General features: G+C 43.5%; 1 protein-coding gene across 9 annotated transcripts in view; it reads right to left on the bottom strand.

Annotated features, from left to right (window-relative positions):
* Positions 1 to 12,070, bottom strand: part of PALM2AKAP2 (PALM2 and AKAP2 fusion) — a 451,099-nt gene that overhangs the window by 16,225 nt on the left and 422,804 nt on the right. The gene's annotated exons all lie outside the window — the stretch shown is intronic.

The raw sequence follows: 12,070 nt of genomic DNA on the forward strand, positions 1-12,070 counted from the left end.
TGGCTCAGTGGGTTAAGCCTCTGCCTTTGGCTCAGGTCATGATCTCAGGGTCCTGGGATCGAGTCCCGCATTGGGCTCTCTGCTCAGCCGGGAGCCTGCTTCCCCCTCTCCCTCTGCCTGCCTCTCTGTCTACTTGTGATTTCTGTGTCAAATAAATAAAATCTAAAAAAAAAATGCTGTAAAAAATGTTGCATATATCTTTTTGAATTAGGTTTTCACGGGGTTAATGAAATGGGTTAATACTCATCGAGAGTAATTTTAGATTTTATAAGCTCTTCAAGATGTTGAAGGTAAAAAAAAAAAAAGAAGATGCTAAAGGTAAGCAACTTCACTTGGGTGGTATGATTCCAGAGGTTTTTCTAAAATTGTGTCCTGTTGGCTTAACTTTGCAAAGTCATACCAGCTGCTAACAAACAGTCATTGGTAAACACTTGGTTAAAAAAAAGCTTTAAAAATAAAATGAGATGGATTTCTTTACCAGGGGACTTCTCCAAGGTTTTAGTGCAGCTGTAATCGTGAATCACTAATTCAAGGATGGGTGTGTAGTATTTCTCAAATTAATTTAATGAGGGAACCTCATTTCATAAAATCCCTATTAATATCTCAAGGAAAACAATTTGTGAAATACTATTCTCTGGTGTACGCCAGTTACCTTAACGGGCTCACACAAGTTCAGCTAAGAATTAAGTAGAGGCACGAAGCTTATGTACAAGCATTTTTACCATCATATATAATGACACATGTGGAAACAACAAAGACATCTGAACGTAGGAGACTGGTTAAATTAGTTTTGACTTACTCAGATAATGAGGTAGTATTTAGTTATCACAAATCATATTTTAGTCTCTCAAATTTAGAGGAATAGTTAAGGTCATGGGAAAACACACAAAATACTTAAAGAAAAAAAAAAAAACAGATTGCAAAAGCAGATCTGTATCAAGGCTTTAAGAGTACAGGGTCTAGAGACAACTGCCAGGGTTCAAATCCCGGTTCGCCACTTACCAGCTGTATGAAAGAAAGCAAGAGTGCATGTGTGACATCTGGTAAAGCTGTTCTCTGAGTGAGACGAACAGTCCTGTGGTAGCAAAATGATAGCCTCCACAAGGACAGCCACATCCTAATCCCTCAGACCTGCCAAGATGTTGCCTTCAGGGCAAAAGGACTTCGCAGGTGTAATGAAGGTAAGGGCTCGGAGTAGGGTAGACGATGCTGTATTACCCAGCTGGGCTTGATGTAACCACAAGGGTCCTACTAAGAAGGAAGTAGGAGGGTCAGAGAGAGACTGGAAGGCACTATGCTGCTGGTTGTGAAGATGGTGGAAGGGGCTATGAGCCAAGAAATGCAGGCAGCCTCTCAAAGTGGAAAAGGGAAAAGGAAAGGAGCCCAGAAGAGTCCCTGGAAGGAACACAGCCCTTTTAACACACTGGCTGTAGCCCCGACAAACTCTATCTCAGTCTGCCTGAGGAGCCATAACAAAGTACCAGGAACGGCGTGGCTTACCCAATGGCAATTTATTTTTTCACAGTTCTAGAGGCTGGACATCTAAAATCAGGGTGGCAGCATGGGTGGGTTCAGGTGAGAACTGTTCTCCTATTTTGCAGATGGCCACATCTCACTGTGTCCTCCCACGGCCGAGACAGAGAGAGAGCTGGCTCTCTGGTGTCTTCCGAGGAGGGCACTAATTCCGTCCTGAGGGCCGCACCCTCCTGACTTCATCTAACACGAATTACCTCTAACAAACTGCTCATCTCCACTGCAGGTTAGGGCTCAACCTACAAATTTTGGGGGGACCTCAATTCAATCCACAGCTGATACACTGTCAACTTCTGACCTCAGAACCGTAAGATAATAAATTTGTGGTGATTTGTCTCAGCAGCGATAGGAAATTCATAAAAATATAAACCCAATATTTTCTTCCATGTCTGTATGTGCGTGCAGAAAACTAGGCAGAAATCCCAACGAGGGTGGATTATGAGCTAGTTTTTGTCTACAGTAAGCATGAATTTAAAAATATAAAAGAAAGCAGAAAAAAATTCCTTTAAATATTGTTAGCCAAGCTGAGTCAAGTAGATAAAGCTGCCTGCTTTAAGTACTTAAACTACTTAACTACTGTAACTTCATGCATGAGGCAATCCACAGGCCTTCGCATCTCATTGATGAGCCTACGCTTCCCCGGGGCCTCAGATCAGCGCCGCTCACATCTGCGACAGTGACCGTCACAGGCTGTAGGTCTGCGAGGTGGACTACGGGGCAGAGGGGGCCACTACATCTCACTCCAAATTAGTAAATGCTGTGTCCCATCATGAGTGGAAAACTAAAAAACACGAATTTGTGAAAATTTCCCATTTCTGTTTTATAAAGAAACTATTATTATAGATAACTACTATTATAAATCATGAAGCCAGTTTCTGGTGGAGAGAGAGAAAGCCATGCTTTGGCTGCAATTCTGGATTTTCCAGGCAAGAAGGATTTCCCTTGGGCATCTGTGATGGGCTGTGTTGCCCCGGGGGGGAGGGGGCGGCAGACAGAGGAACCAGGAACTGGAGCAAGGGCTGCATGTCCTCAGAACACACAGCTGTCACCACTGCTGACAGCCCAGACCCTCCTTCTGTAGGGACAAGGCTAACTTCTAACAGGCCAAGAATATGGGTTTCAAAAGTTTAGAAAATTATTTTGGCCAAACACTATGATTTGGGGGATTATTATATTCCGTGTCTATGGTTTTGGGAGTTCCTAAATCAAAGACCCTTTGTTTCTACATTTCTCAAAAGAAAAGAAAAAGCCATCACCCACTCTTACTTAAAAACCAAACCAAACCGAACAAAGACGCCTACCAGATGCCAGGCCTTGGCCAGGCCTCCTTCAATGACTTCCTTTCTTCGCACAGCATGGGGATAAGATTGAAACATCTAAGACGGTCGACTCATAAGTCCCCAGAAAGAAATGAGCTCAGACTTGTATTTTCAATTTCACTTCCTCCCAGTAAAATGGAATATCCTGCCTGTCAGATCCAGGGCCCAGGTGCTGGTGGGGGCCAGCTGTGACCCACACACCAAGGACTGGTCCCTGGTCCTTTCATCTCTTTTTCTGAAGGCCCACAGGGGTGGGAAAATGCAATGACATGAATCTTCACGTGGTCAGCCTAGCTCGGATGAGAAATACAGCCCTGCCTGGTGAAACAAGTCTGAGAAATTAACAAGTATTATTCCTTGTTGTCGGGGTGTTGAATGAGTTGTTGGATGAAACTGGGTCATCCCCTATGAACAGGACTAGAAGGTGAAACCTCTAGAAGGAAAGAGCTCTGCTTCTCTAGGGGAAGCAGAGTGTAGGTCCAAAAAAGCAAAAAATTTAGTTAAAATAGGAAGAATGAAAATCACGGCAAGTACCAATTCTCCCATCAAGACCTTTTCGTTAAACGCATTTCCACCAGCAAGGTGGGTCCCACTGTGTGATGATTATCACCCCGCCCCTCCCCCCCCAAAAAAAAGAGGGAAAGAAAAAAGAAAACAATTTTATGGACTTGCAATTTGATTGTCCTCTAACACACTTTGTTTTTTGAAATCACAGCTGACTGTGGAAAACTAATTCCTGAACTCAGATTCTGTGAGACTTTCACTGTAATGAAGTAAACATGAAAATGCACCAGCTAGGAGTAGAAAGAGATTTTATAATGTATGTTTTGACTTTTATTTTAGGTTCACAGTAGCTACAGAAAAGCAACCTCAAAAGTAATTCTGTAAGGTTTTCGAGGCCTTTTCTCAAAACATAACCATAACTATAATAACCACAAAACAGTTAATTCTTCTGGGGAGACTTCTGTGTCCTGGGCACAGTTCTAACCTATTGATGAGGTTGGTACTATCTTATTCCCATTTACTGGTGAGGAAACAGGAGTTACAGAGGTGAAGTCAGTCGGTCACACAGTCAGCAAGCAGAGGAGTCAGGATTTGAACTGCAGACACAAGTCCAGAGACGTGATGGTCACATGTAGGCACCTAATTTCCCTTAACTATAGTTTTTTTTATAGAAGGCATGAATTTATATTTGAAAAGTAAAGACAGGCTGGAAATACCTGTGAGGTCTGACTCAGGCAGGTTTTGGGAAACTTTTGAAGTTTACAGGGAAAAGTCATGAGAAATAAAATATCACAACATGAAATACAGGATGTACTCCTTGGTGCCTGAATGGCCATGTCTTACACACTCCCCACCATGCCCCTAGTTAGCCCACTCCCGAAGTAGTAGCTTATTCACAAAGATCAAATAGGTCTGAAATGCCAGTCTCCTGAGGGAAGTAACAGCAGGTCATGATGGCTAGTAAGAGACGTAGTCATATCCTGACCAGACTCCAGCAATCACAGGGGACATCCTGCTCCCACGCCTGGCTTTGATTAGCTCATATTTCTTACTGGAGGTAGAGCAGGGATCTTCTAAGAATTAAGTCCTTTGATTCATCTTTTCTTTCTCAGCTTACGATGACATCTTTTTTGGCTGGCAGTGGAGTCTGATTTTTCGGAAGGCGGTCTAACTTGGAACAGAGTAGCCACACATAGGGGTCAAGGGTAAGGAGCAAGGACACTATGAGGTGGCCCCAGAAAAGCTAGAGTCCCACTGGAAGGCAACCCAGGCACACTGAATATGTCAGAAGACCAGCACAAGGAGCAGCGACAGAAGAACTTGCTTACAGAAGGGAACTAAACCCATGGAAGGTGTAGTGCCTTTTCCAAAGTTCTTCTTGCCAGAAGCTATACCCCATAGACATTGCATGGAAGGAAGACGGGAGGTCCCCTATCTTCTCAGGAGTGAGGCTGACATGTTTAACCATGGCAGCTGTCCTTTTCAAACCTTGGAGGAGAATGTCCAAAAAAGAACTCTGAATCTATCATTTGAAGAGCCCTCCTGTCATCACATACACTCACCCCTTTGCCAAACACTCTTTCAATCTAACCTTTTCTTGACCATTCCTTCCCAAATGGCATGCATTTTTTAAAATGAACATAGTTGGGGCACTCGGCTTGGCTCAGTCGGTGAAACGTGTGACTCTTGATTTCAGCTCAGATCATGATCTCAGGGTCAAGAGATCAGCCCCATGTCGGGCTCTGCACTTAGCATGGAGTCTGCCTGAGATTCTCCCTCCCCCCTCCCCCCACCAGGGCACTCTAACTAACTCACTCACTTATAAAAACATTTTTAAAAAATGAACATATTTTCATATGTTCAAGGCAGAAGGATCAACCTTGAGCAAACAGGAACAGCAGAAAGCAGTCATGGTGCTCAATGACCACCAGTGAACACAGCTGTCTTTGATCCCACTCTTCTAAACATGTTCGGTTAATGGAACGAACACTTATTCCTGCTCATCCTCAAACTAAGAAATTGATTCCTTGTTTGAGAATCCAATCCTTCCAACGGCTTCAGGGAATGGACCTGCTCCTAGAGTGAGTGACTGTGTTTCTTTCTGGGGAACGAACATTCAGAAAGAAGTCATGGGAGCCATCAGGCTAGACAGTTGACACAGACTACGCTCGTCCCCTCCGCCATTGGCTCCGATCTTTGGACAGCACCAGCAATTTTGCCTATTGTAATCTGGAGCACTGGAATTAAGGTCTGGAACCACTGGGGGTCACTAGGGCAGCACTGTTTCATGGCCTCTGGGGGCAAACTCATTCATCCAGACTACAGTGAGCAAAGGATTTCAGAGCTATAGTGGTTCTAAAAAGCAGGGGGCAGGAGGGACCCAAGACAATGCAGGGGTCAGGCCTGAGACTGGGAGAGGGTGGGAAGAAACTGAGCTCAACCACTGTTGGCTGGAGAGGGGAGCTGTTACTACTAGACAGCTTGTAGATCTCTAGAGCAGAGGGGCAGGTTCTGCAGAGGACAAGAAAGGGTATAGAAAGAACAGGACTTTGGAATCAAATGAGCCTGGGTTTGAAAGTGGCTCTGTCACTTTTGGGCTAAGTGACCTCAGGCAGGTTTTAATCTCTCTGGACTCTGGTATTAATTCCTTGAAAAGGGAATAATATTATAGGTCCATGATCTCTTATGTGTGGTTTCAAAATCCAAACAAAGCTCTGAAAACCAAGACATACCCTATTAGGCAACAAAACCTGACAAGATCCGGCATGAGGCTCTTCTTGGGCTTTATTTATCCCACTTAATGTAACTAAGTCTTCCTAAGTTTTATAGTAGAAATCTAATTTGTTGATAGGGGGTTGCTTCCAGACCCCATCCTGGGTGGGTTAAGTCAAGTATAGGCCTTGTATTGCTTTTCTAAATAAGAGTTTATACACTTCATGGCTTTTCTGAAATCAGCGAAACTAAATATATCTGGCCTCAAGGACTTGGATAATTTGTTATGACATCTTAAAAGACTGGTGGGCAGATTAAATGAGCAAATGAAAAAAACTGAGAAAAATGTGTGTGAAATAACTCACATAGTACACTCTTTAAGGTCTTGGTAGCCCACAGTACCATGATTAGGCTTGTTTCACCAGAGAATGTTCAGGAAATGTGGTAGTCGTAGGCATAATGCTCTGTAAGATGTTCCACATTAAGCTTTAGTACTTTCACAAGGCCAGCTGGACCCCTGTAGTTTGTACAATCTGTGGCTGCAGGAAAGGGAGACAGCGGATACCCTGGAAGGAGAGCCCTCTCTCACTTGGGTCTGTGACAGAATGTTTCCACCAGTTGCTAATACAAGGTCTTCTACTGCGGAGCAAGGAGGGGATCGGAAGTGAGACTTGGCCTCATCCATTCTAATTTTGCATGGAAAAAGCCATCAAGCTCTCCTTCATGAGTACTGTGCTGATATAAATATTTTTTTTTTCTGTCTAGGACTTTGTAATATTTGAAGATAATGAAGGGGAAAGAAAAAAGGCCCAATCACTAATCTTTATAATAATGTAAAGGTCACCACATGCGCGACCTTCATTCAAACTGACAGTCGAAGCTGAAACTCTGTGGAAATTTTATCTTTATGAGATGCAAAACTATCATATCTTTCCACATATTAAAAGACATGAATAGACACTCCAAGTTATAGAACTCAATATCCGTACCTTCTGCTTTCCCACTCCCCATACCATCCCACTGAGCAAATTATTTGATGTGGTAGACCAGTTCAACATCTGGCACGAAAATGGAAACTATTTTAAAAACTAAATTCATCATCACCTAACTAGCTGGGTTTCTCTGTCATGCCTAGAACTTGGAAGTGAAACCAGGATATCTATTAATAGACAACAGGCGCTAAAGTGAGAACCGTCTGTTGACAGCCTCAATCTGAAATACATTTGAAAAGATCCAAATGGTAACTTCGACAAAAAGTTTGGGTTTTCCTCCCAAACTTGATCGTCAAGGGTATCTGCAGCAGTGCTGTAGGCTGCTCCTTCAAGCTAGGCTAAGGCACCTGCTGGAATGCTTCCTTTCTTCTCTACTTTTGAGTACTGTCAACAGAAGGCACACATGTGTTCACTCTTGGGAATATGGCCTCTCACATGACACACAGCCTTTGTCAAGATGGCAACTGGCTTCAGAAGTTCTTGTACACAGGAAGAGCTTAATAAAAGCTGGTGGAATGGACTCATTAAAGCAGCTCTTCACTGTCTGGCTCCAAACCAACTTTCTTTCATTTTGTTTTAAATCTCTTCCTTTAACCTTACTTAAGTACCTCAAGCATACAAGCTCTCTCTTCCTTTTGGCCTCCTTAGCTGCTCTTCCTTTTTACTGGAACAACTGCCCCCCACCCCTAAACCCAACTTCTTTCTACTCCTTCAGTTCAAAGCTTGGATAGTAGCTTCCTTAGAAAGGAAGACTTCTCTTATACCCTCAGTGAGGTGATCTCCCTTGATATGGGCTCCTATAGGTTTTCATGCTTCTCTACCATGAAACTGTCATCTTCGTCTGATGTTGTTTCTCTCATTGAACTGTAAGTTCCCTGAGGGCAGGAACTGCATCTGCCTTACTCACTTCTGTATGAGCAAAAGTCACATAGACCCTATTTAAGTGAAACGTCTTCCTTTAAAATCACGTAAGAGCCAACAAGATAAAATTTCCAAAATAATTTTACTAATCACTTGCCTTTGAGAATGACATATCTTTTAAAAAATACCTTCTCGGGGCTCCTGGGTGGCTCAGTGGGTTGGGCCTCTGCCTTCAGTTCAGGTCATGATCTCAGAGTCCTAGGATCAAGCCCCACATCGGGCTCTTTGCTCAATGGGGAGCCTGCTTCCCCCTCCCCCCCCACCTGCCTCTCTGCCTACTTGTGCTTTCCTCTCTCTCTGCATCAAATAAATAAATAAAATCTTAAAAAAAAAAAATATCTTCTCCACCTCGGAAAGACAAGGAAACTAACAGCAAAAACAAGTTATCTTTTCAACACCTGGGGAATGGTCGGGGGGAATCAGCAGATTTGCTTTTCCCGAGGACATCCTGGCTCTCAGTGGATTCTACTTCCCTTAGGTTTTAGGATTCCAGCTTGTTTCCAGCATGATCTCCACCAGAGGAAAGTTAAAAATTGTATTTTTCATCACCTAATACTGAATCGTCAAGCTGAGTCATGCAACAAACCAGCTGAATCACCTCTTCCGATGGCAGATGCAGAGTAACGCAGTAAGAACGTAGCATCATCTCCACGCACGAAACCAAAGTTGGAACCAGCGGTTTCAACCCTGGCTATGAATCGTCTTGTTTGGCTGCTCACAGTGATGCGTCAGCCTCCTCCCTGATCACAAACTTGGGAGGCTGGCTGGCGAAGCACTACTCCAAACATTTCCGGGCACAGACAGAAAGAAAATTACATTTTGTATTCAGTTTTTTTTTTTTTTTTCAATCTATGTTGTAATTCTGGCAAGGCCTGCCACCTACTTAGAGATAAACATGAAAGAATGAGGTGCACACACGTCATCACCATGATTATGCTCAGTGCAACAGTTAGACCACTGCAGTACACAGACTTGCCTGGATGAATCATCATGTAGAATCAATCCTCCGGGAGGAGAGATGGGAGGGTATATTAACACAAGCATAGAGGGATGTACTGGGAAAATCAGTCCTGGGCTGCTGGGATGCTGAGGGCAAACACAGAACCCTATCTTATTTTAAGCCTGGTGGGGAAGCCCAAGAGACCACAGCAGGTCAGGAAACAGAGGAAAGTGTTGAAATATTTTTTTTTTTCCAACATACTAGAAATAAAGGAGGGGAGCAATATAGCAGGAGGTTCAATTAAGAGGTAAAGACCACTGAGCACATGCACTTTAAGGAACGTTTTATAATCAAATAATGTAAAGGGAGGCTTAGGCCGGTAAAGCCAGCTATAAATGATAGGAAAGCCGTTTGAGCATCTACCTTCCATGTGAGCAGAAATTGCTGAGATGCTTGAAGAACATTCCTTCGCCAGACTTCGAGTTCTTATGTGGCCCTTCAGCATCATTAACTTGTGAAGTAGACTTCTCAGACTTGGGTGTATTCAAGTGGTATGAAAACTTTTTCTAGGATACTATATAGAATGCCCACTAGCACCTCTGTGCCAGGCTAGCCCAGAAAAATTTAAATTGAACTTGACAACTAAGGATCTTTGGGGAAAGCCAACCAGTCCCTATTAAGCGCACGCACGTGTGCGTGCACACGTGCGCACACACACACACACACACACACACACAAATGGCCTTGAAAGTTTTCTTTGCCTCACTCAGCTGGCCATAGCCCTGTGACCTACAGGAATTAAAAATTGTATCAAGAAAGTCACCATGCTTTTCCTCTTTCTCTTCCCTTTCTTTTCTTCATGAACAATTTAGTCCAAAAGCCACTGGGGAGGGCTCAACAAGATCATGTCTGCAGTGGGGGTGGGAGGAGTCACAGTGACTCAGAATGGTGCGCTGGAGTTTACAGCAGGGTAGGTGGGTATTGGTATCAGGCATATGGTATTGGAGCCTAAGGTGGGTAAGGAAAATAGAGGAGATTGTTTACATAAGGTGAGGAAGGGATTGATGAAAAATATACTGAGGGTAGCAAGAAGCAGGTATTTTGTTGTCAAAAGGAGGTTACCAATATGGAGAATATGAATGCCGTGGTATTAAATTAGAATTAAAGGTATCAAGGTGAGCTCATGGTTTTCAAAACAGGTAGGCAGGCAGGTAGGTGAACAGATAGACAGACAGATGGAATCTGTGTATATTCTCTAATTCTGCTTGTTGGGAGTGCCTGGGAGCAGTGACGATCCAATCATGAGCACACCAAGCTCCCAGATTTTAGTTTCTAAATTCCATTCTCCACTGAAAAGGAATTAGTGCTGTTTGAAGAAATGGCTGATTTCAGGGTTAGGAAAATATAAGATGAGACTGGAACATCTGTGGCATCAGAAAGCAAGGACACGCCCAGAGAATAATGAGGACATGTCAAAAGGATGCTGAAGTTGGCTTGAAAGAGCTCCCATAAGTTATATCTAAACAAATTAAGAATAAAAATCATAGAAATGGATTCTAACCCACAGAATATAATAGGAATCCATATGACCATGTTGACATAAATAGATAAATGAATAAAGTCTGAGAAGGAGTGGGATAAAGATTACACAGTACCAAAGAAACTCCCCACAGAATATTTATTAATTACAAAGGACATAGTAATTTTACTGCAGAAGCCTGTCAGACACTCCCACAAACAAGTGATCAAAATTAATATCATGTGAAAAAAGTCCGTATCTGTCCCTGTAAGGGACACCTGATTGGATATAGTGAGAAGAATATAGCATCATTCTTGTGGTATTCCTACCAAATATGCATTACCTGAAGGTACCCATGTGAAAGCACAGACAAACCCAAATTGAGGGACATTCTACAAAACTGGGCATGATGGAGCATCAGTATTGGCAATTTGCTCTCGAATGGTTCAGAATAAAACATATTTGTACTATACTTAGAAACTTTTCTTTAGGTTGAGATTATTTCAAAGCTAAAAATTAATAACCGAAAGAGTTACCTTGAGTCACTGTAGATTTGATGGAAGCCACGGGTCAAGACGGGGCTAGGATCTGGATAAACCAGGTCAAACGCTAGCAAGTATATGTTACAGTCATGCTTTTCAGACGGTCTCCAGTGAAAGAAGGTTCCCCCTCAGTCTGTCCTGAACCAATACTTTTAAAAAACACAGAATTCCGCGCCTGGATTTGAGGACAATATCAAATTGCAGCAAGAATGGTCAAATGCTCGCTCTCCCTGTCTGGACTGATTCTCAGTATGGACTGGTAACAAGCAGTTTATGGACTAGCCCAGACCACACTTCGAGCAGCATTTTCCCGCACTAGGACGTGTGGTGCTCTGACTGCCATCATCTCCAAATGGGAAATAAAAACAACTGGTCACCCTGTTAATTCACAATGGCGGCAACATGAATTACCACCATAATTAAATAACATCAACCATTTATACAAAGCATTCAAAAAAGGGACAGCCCAGGCGATGGGAAGGGACAAAAGACCTTTAGGGTAACTCCATTTCTCCAAATGTGGTGAAGACAGGCCAAGAATGAATGAGACCGCCCTGATTCCAAACCAACTGCATTGTGATGACTAAACGGAAGACCAATCCAATCCTACAGAAGAAAGACAAAAACATCTGCTATGGGTCGGTCTGTAACACAGGGTCATGACTGTCATTGCTAGGAAGGGACCTGGTTTGGAAGGGGTTAGCAGAGCACCTCCCCCAAATCACATGGGTTTGATTTAACCGCAGAGACCAAGGGTCAGGCTACTGACTCCAAGCCGACCCCCACACAGGTTCGCTCCGTCAGGGCCTGTGCCACACACGGCCCCTCCCTCAGCCAGAGGCAGCCCTTTCCAATAAAAGAGAACAATTCTCTACTAAAGCAAACTCAGAGCAGAACAACGAGAAAGAAGCAACTGCACCCTCAGGGAAATGGCACGCCATCCAGGTTCAGGGTTCTTCTTAGGGACATTCTGACTTCAGTTGCCTGTCCCTGGATGCTAAAACCCTTGCGTCGCACCCCACCCCCCGCCCCGCCCCAAACACGAATTCTAGCCACACACCGAGGAGTCTCCACAAGAAACACATAAG

This window comes from Neovison vison, chromosome 9, assembly GCF_020171115.1.
Source record: "Neovison vison isolate M4711 chromosome 9, ASM_NN_V1, whole genome shotgun sequence".
In the NCBI taxonomy this organism is placed as follows: Eukaryota; Metazoa; Chordata; class Mammalia; order Carnivora; family Mustelidae; genus Neogale; species Neogale vison.